Raw genomic sequence first — 6,000 nt, forward strand, 5'->3', positions numbered from 1 at the left:
TTTTGAAGGGGCAGTGTTTCGTTTTTTCATTTCGTTTTGAAGCACTGGTCTGTTTCGTTTTGTCAAAACTGTTTTGCTGTTTTGATGCATTTTGACATTTCGCTCATAGGCTATAATAGGAAATCATGAAAATGTCTATAGTTTTGTAATATTTTGTCTGATTTGGACAACAATTGCAGGAATGGTAACCCCTTCTGAGGGCATGAAACCTGCCAAGTGTCAAGGAGATAGGTTAAGGGGTTTCTGAGAAACTACATCTCAAACTGCTGACAAGCAACTCATCACTTATTGGCGGCGGTAGCCTGCTGTTGTTCCTCACGCAGATCTGGGGGCCCGTGCTTCCCAGGAGGGCTGCGGGGCTGTGTCATACTCCTCCTGGGGACGCAGGCCCCCGGATCTGCACGCAGGATGACAGCAGGCTGCCGCCGCCAGCTGAGATAAGCACTGGGTGCAGCACGTGCCGAGCGCCGGAAAGCCTGGTGTTGCCACTGGCCCCAGCCGGCAGCAGCAGCACGCTTTCATTCTGGGGAGCCCACACAGATCTGGGGGCCTGCACTGCAGCAAGCCCGGCTTTGAAACTCAAAACATTTCAAGTGTGCTTGTTTCGTTTCAAAGCCTTCTGTTTTGTTTTGCTTTCGCTGTTTCGAGCTCAAAACACGTTGAAACAGCTTTGAAATGAATCGCCCATCAAAATTTCGTACAGCCGTACTGGCAGAAGTGTCAGTGGCATCGGCGTGCAGTGCTCTGCTACATCCTACTTAGCACACCTGCTGTGCATCTTAAAATGTAAAAAAACAAAAGAAAACTATCATTTTTCATGGCATACTCCCACCCCTCTCACAACACACTAATATGCTGCAGCACATCCTCTGGGAATCACCAATTTAAAACACTGACTTAAACCTGGCCTGTATCAGAAATGACTAGAAGTTCACTGGCATCTGAGAGCCATCAGTGAGTTATGTGATTAATCCAATGGTTTTGATCTAAATTTTATGATATATACATTTCTATCATGACTTGTAGTTTTCTTGCTGTAGCATCAGCAGCGAGATGAAGGGCTGAGCGGAGCTTTAGGATAGAAATCCCCAAGTCCGCTCAGACCAAACTTGAGGCACACTGGCAGCACCTGTTCTTTATGTCAGGAGGACTTCAGTTGCCAAGGCAATTCATCATCCCATACTTTTCCTATTCAGCACACTAACATTAAAACATTGTAACCAAAAGCCAATTATTTTGTGAAACTGACCTTCTTTCCTGATCACATGTCTTCAGAGAAGGCTGCACCTGACTAACAGATTAAATTAAACGGTAATCTTTCTTAATTAGGTTATATATCTCCTTTGAAGGTATGTTATATTTGTTGTGTCCACCTGCGTAGTCTGGGTCTCGGATCTACTTCTCCCATGCAGTAAAATAGTGGGAGTTGTGAGAATAAACATGGATGCTTTTGTGAGGCATTTCAATTCACACTAGGATAGCCAGCTCCAACCTACAGAGCACAGGGTATTATGAGTTTCTAGCTAGCTCCATTACAGTTGGCACTCTTCCACTCTAAGGATTTCCTAACTATTAATTGTTAGAAAAAATTGAGATTCCATTAAATTTTGGAGTGTAGCGAGTATATTGCATGTAAATAAGTGTTTTAAGACAATCCTTGTGTTATCTCCATTAGACATCTGAGGTTATAAAGGTCTCTGTGATTTGGGAGATGATACAGATATGTACAATACCCTTGTAACTTTTGAAGCAACCTCTAGTCCAAACCCCAATATACAGTGTGCTGTGGTACAAAAGTTTAACAAACCTAACTTTGGGGTGGCCACATCATTTATAAATGAGAAATCCCCTAGTGAATTGTGCTAGTCCCCACAGAAGCCAAAACTCCTTGACACCATTCTGTATCCCCATACATGCCACATTTTCAATAGCTAACTATTTTTAAAATATCAGCGTTTTAGCAGGATTTTTTAATTCTCTCAGCATGTAAAGGCAAACTGCCATAAATACTATGGGTCTAATGCACTAAAAAACAGCCCAGTACACTGTCCAGCCAAATTCAAGAGCAGCATTGACTTTACTGTTATTTTTAAGATTAAAAAAAAACTGGGCAGGAGAAATACCTTAATGAAGTAAGGTGAGTGGCATCAGTGAGGTGAGTGTTGCATGATCTCCACAAAGTAATAGAACAAAGAGGACTAACATGCTACAGCGTTTGCCTCCATATAATTACTTCCTATAGGTATCCCATCTTACAGGTGGTTTTGGCAGCTGTAGGTCCACGTGTTAATAAGGGTTTACATTCTTCTGCTGAGCCAAGGTGTACATGCACAAAGCATATTAGGTGTAGTAATTCCCATCTAATGCATACACACCTGGGTTTGGATTTTCAAAGGAGTTGAAGGGAGTAAGACAGCCACATGGGTCAGGCACCTACCTCCCTTCAACTCCTGGAAAGATGTCAGCCTGCTTACCCAACAGAGATGCACAAACAGAAGTGTCCCTTTCACCCTTTAGGCCAAACCCAGAACAGCCTAAAGTAAAATTTTATGAAATACATGAATGGTAATCATTGAGACCCATACAACCCCATATAACTTTTTCCTTGTGGCTATATGAACAGATACCTCAAGGCAGCATCACCCTATTTCATCTGGAAGGAACCTCTCTCCTTTCTGAGACAGATGATCAGAAAATCCTGCCAGTTTAAAAAACTTTTCTTAGTGCTAAGAGTTTACTACATTCTAACCATGGGGACTTGAACACTAAGATACAATTAATTCAATGGTTCTCAACCTTCCTAGACTCAACGCATCCCTGAGAAAATGACAGCTCTTAGTTTTCACTTGGTTCATGACTACAGGAAAAACAGAGCAATTCTTCAACTCGGAAATTATAACGGGTCAAAGTGTTTTTAATGCTGTGGATTCTTATTTGAATTCTCTGGACTTATCACATGAACTACTTAACAGTGCTAACACTGAAGCAGCAGCCTGGTTGACAATCAATGTATTAGTTGGATACAAATGGCATCAAAGCAGTATGAGCTTCATTGTATTCACACTGTGAGAGCAGATCTGCTCCCAGAGCCACATAATGAACTATGACTCATTGGACTGCTCTGAATTGCAAAAATCAGTCTGTAGCAATCGCTGATAAAAACGGTCAGGATGCTATGAGTACATCTAAGCAGTGCTGTGCTGAGACACAAATTTTGCTTTGTGCTTCTGAACTGTGGCTACGCTGCTTCTGATTTGGAAGCTAACCTCTGTGGAACCTCTGTGCCTCATATAGATGTACTTCCAAAATTACACATGTAGAAAAAAAAATTCTTCCAGTCTTGGCCGACTGCGTGGCAGAGTAAGTCTTCCTACAAACACAGAGCAACCAGGAGTGTTGCACCCTAGGAGATAGTCTGGGTGAGGCAGCATGAAAGCAACAAAGCTAGGCCCCAGGTCCTTGCAAGGCAGCAAGTGAGACTTATTTCCTTACAGTAAAATAGTTCTTTATAAGATCCTCCGAATAAAGTATTGTTTCCACACCATAAGCCTCATTAAGATACGACACACCGTATGCAGCAGCTCAGTTGCCCTGAGCTGGCTCAACTGTTGCTTCAGGCATAAGCTAATAGATACTGTGGCTGTGAGAGGTTAAGTTAAAGAAGGACTCCTTTTCTTTTGCTCATTAGGACCTCAAACAAACGACAGCCATCTTGGCAGTCATTACGGCACGGTGTCTGAATGCTTTTATTAATCTCTGCTTCTATTCCAGCAAGCAGTCATTACAGCACGGTGTCTGAATGCTTTTATTAATCTCTGCTTCTATTCCAGCAAAGAAAAAAAATCAGATTTCTCACTTAAGACACTTTTGGAGGGTTGATTTTGGTGGAAAGGATGCATGTGTATCCAAGTAAATACAGCAATAGGAAAATGTCACTCTCCTAATGACCCTACAAACTAAATGGATGGCAGGTAGATAAATGACAGGATACAACCCAAACCAACTGATGGAAGAATGATGTGGGATTTATTGGCTTCATAAGTTCCCTGAATATTTTGCCCCCCATTTTGTCCTGTTGGATTCTGGATAGGTTTGCTTATTTAGGGACACTTTGGAGCTTTCCAGGCCTTTATGAAACATGAGTGGGGAGGACTTGGAGGAAAGGATGGAGCTGTTGCAGGTTGGGCGAGATAAGGCATTAGTAGCATATCAAGCCATGTGAAAAAAACAGGATAAGAGAGGAAAGGGTAAATAGAGGAGGAGGAGAGCTGTGTAGCTTGAAAGGGAGGAAAGGAGAAAGGGTGCCTAGCAATGAGAGTAGAAAAGATAATGGAAGCTAGATAGCAATGTGAGAAGAATGCTGACATGAAACTAGTATAGAGAATAAGAAAAAGCCAAGGAAATTTCCTTCTAAGAGCAAAATCAAGGAATCAACAGGAAACTACAACTATCCTGATTCCTCTGAATGCCACAATAAAGATGAACTTGACACCACAGACTGATTCTTCCTGCCTATACATGACTACAGAACAGGGCACCTACTTGTAAATCAAGTCCAAGCACACCAAGCGGGTATGCATAAAGTCTCTTCCTTACATTTGGCTAAATCCTGTACATTTAACAAATACTCTTGTGGATGGCAGCAGGGGTTGTGTGCCAAGGCGGCCAGGAGGACTTGTCCCTAACATTTAACATAATTGATCTTTTGTGACATTAAAGACTGGGAATTATTATCCTGTCTAGTCACAAATTCAAGTTTCTTCTAGGTTTCTTCATATGGCTATAAATAAACGAACAAACTATTTGTGGACAGAAGCACAATTTCTTAATACCTACCCCCACTTCCACTGGGAGACAAAACCATGTCATATAAGGGAAAATACACACACACACACACACACACACACACACACACACACATATATGCAAAGCATTTATATATATATATATAAAAAAAATGCAAAGCATAATAGCATAAAACTCTAATGGCTTTTCCAGATGAAGACTGAATCACCGTGCTCCTCTTTTCCACCACACCAATAGGGCTGTACACAGCGTTTGAAGTCAGCATCCAAACAGATTCATTTAGACCTCTGCCAGTTTAGAGGGGGAAAAATACACTAGGACTTTCAACCAGTATCAGCGAAAGACATGAAGTTGCCAACTTACCTCAGGGGTGAAGCAGCACAGAAAACATTGCCCTGCTCTCAACAATTAGAAGGTTTCTGAAAGAAAGTGCAGCATGGCTGCAGAGTAATGCAGATTTTAGAAGTTAGTGCTTGCAAAATAACACAGCTCAGTTGTAAGGAGATTGCTTTAATCCCCCACTCAGTGTGGAACAGCTCAATCTGAGAGTTTAAGCACCTTGCAAAAAACAAATATCTGATGTACGCAGGTATGACTGAGCCTGCACAAGGAAAGTGACACTTCCCTTGAGACCCTAACACACGCTGCATTTGGAAGCAGGGCTCAGAACTGTGCCTCTGGTAGCAGCGGGGAGCCTACAAAACAAAGAGGTGTCATGACTAATTAGGTCAGGAAGTTCTAGCAGTCCGAACTCTGTCAGTGCTCCAGAAGGGTCAGGTGAGTGCAGTACAACTGCAGGGAATATAATTGCCAGGCAAAGCTGACACAGAAAGGGCATGTTGCCAGTGCTGGCACACACGATATTAGCACTTAGCTTGGCACCCAGGAGCACTATGTGGGGCTGGCTATGTTTTAAAAACAATTAAATTATAACTTCTTAATTGCTTAGAACATTTATCTAAATACAACTCCCTGATTTGCATCAAAATTGGAAGAAATCCTAGGGCATGTTATTTGCATCTTCTGTGAAAAACAGAGCTGAAATCTTTTCCATTGTTTGCTAGGGATAAGGAGGTCCTGGGTACCTGGGCATGAGCAAGTTGGGGTTCTCTCTGCACGGCCAAGCTGCTCTGTGCAAGTCTGGGTGCATCACTTCATCTCTCTGTATGCCTGTTCTGCTTTTGTTTGCTTGTG

This window comes from Crocodylus siamensis, chromosome 5, assembly GCF_052110815.1.
Source record: "Crocodylus siamensis isolate JL-2025a chromosome 5, ASM5211081v1, whole genome shotgun sequence".
NCBI classification, from domain to species: domain Eukaryota; kingdom Metazoa; phylum Chordata; order Crocodylia; family Crocodylidae; genus Crocodylus; species Crocodylus siamensis.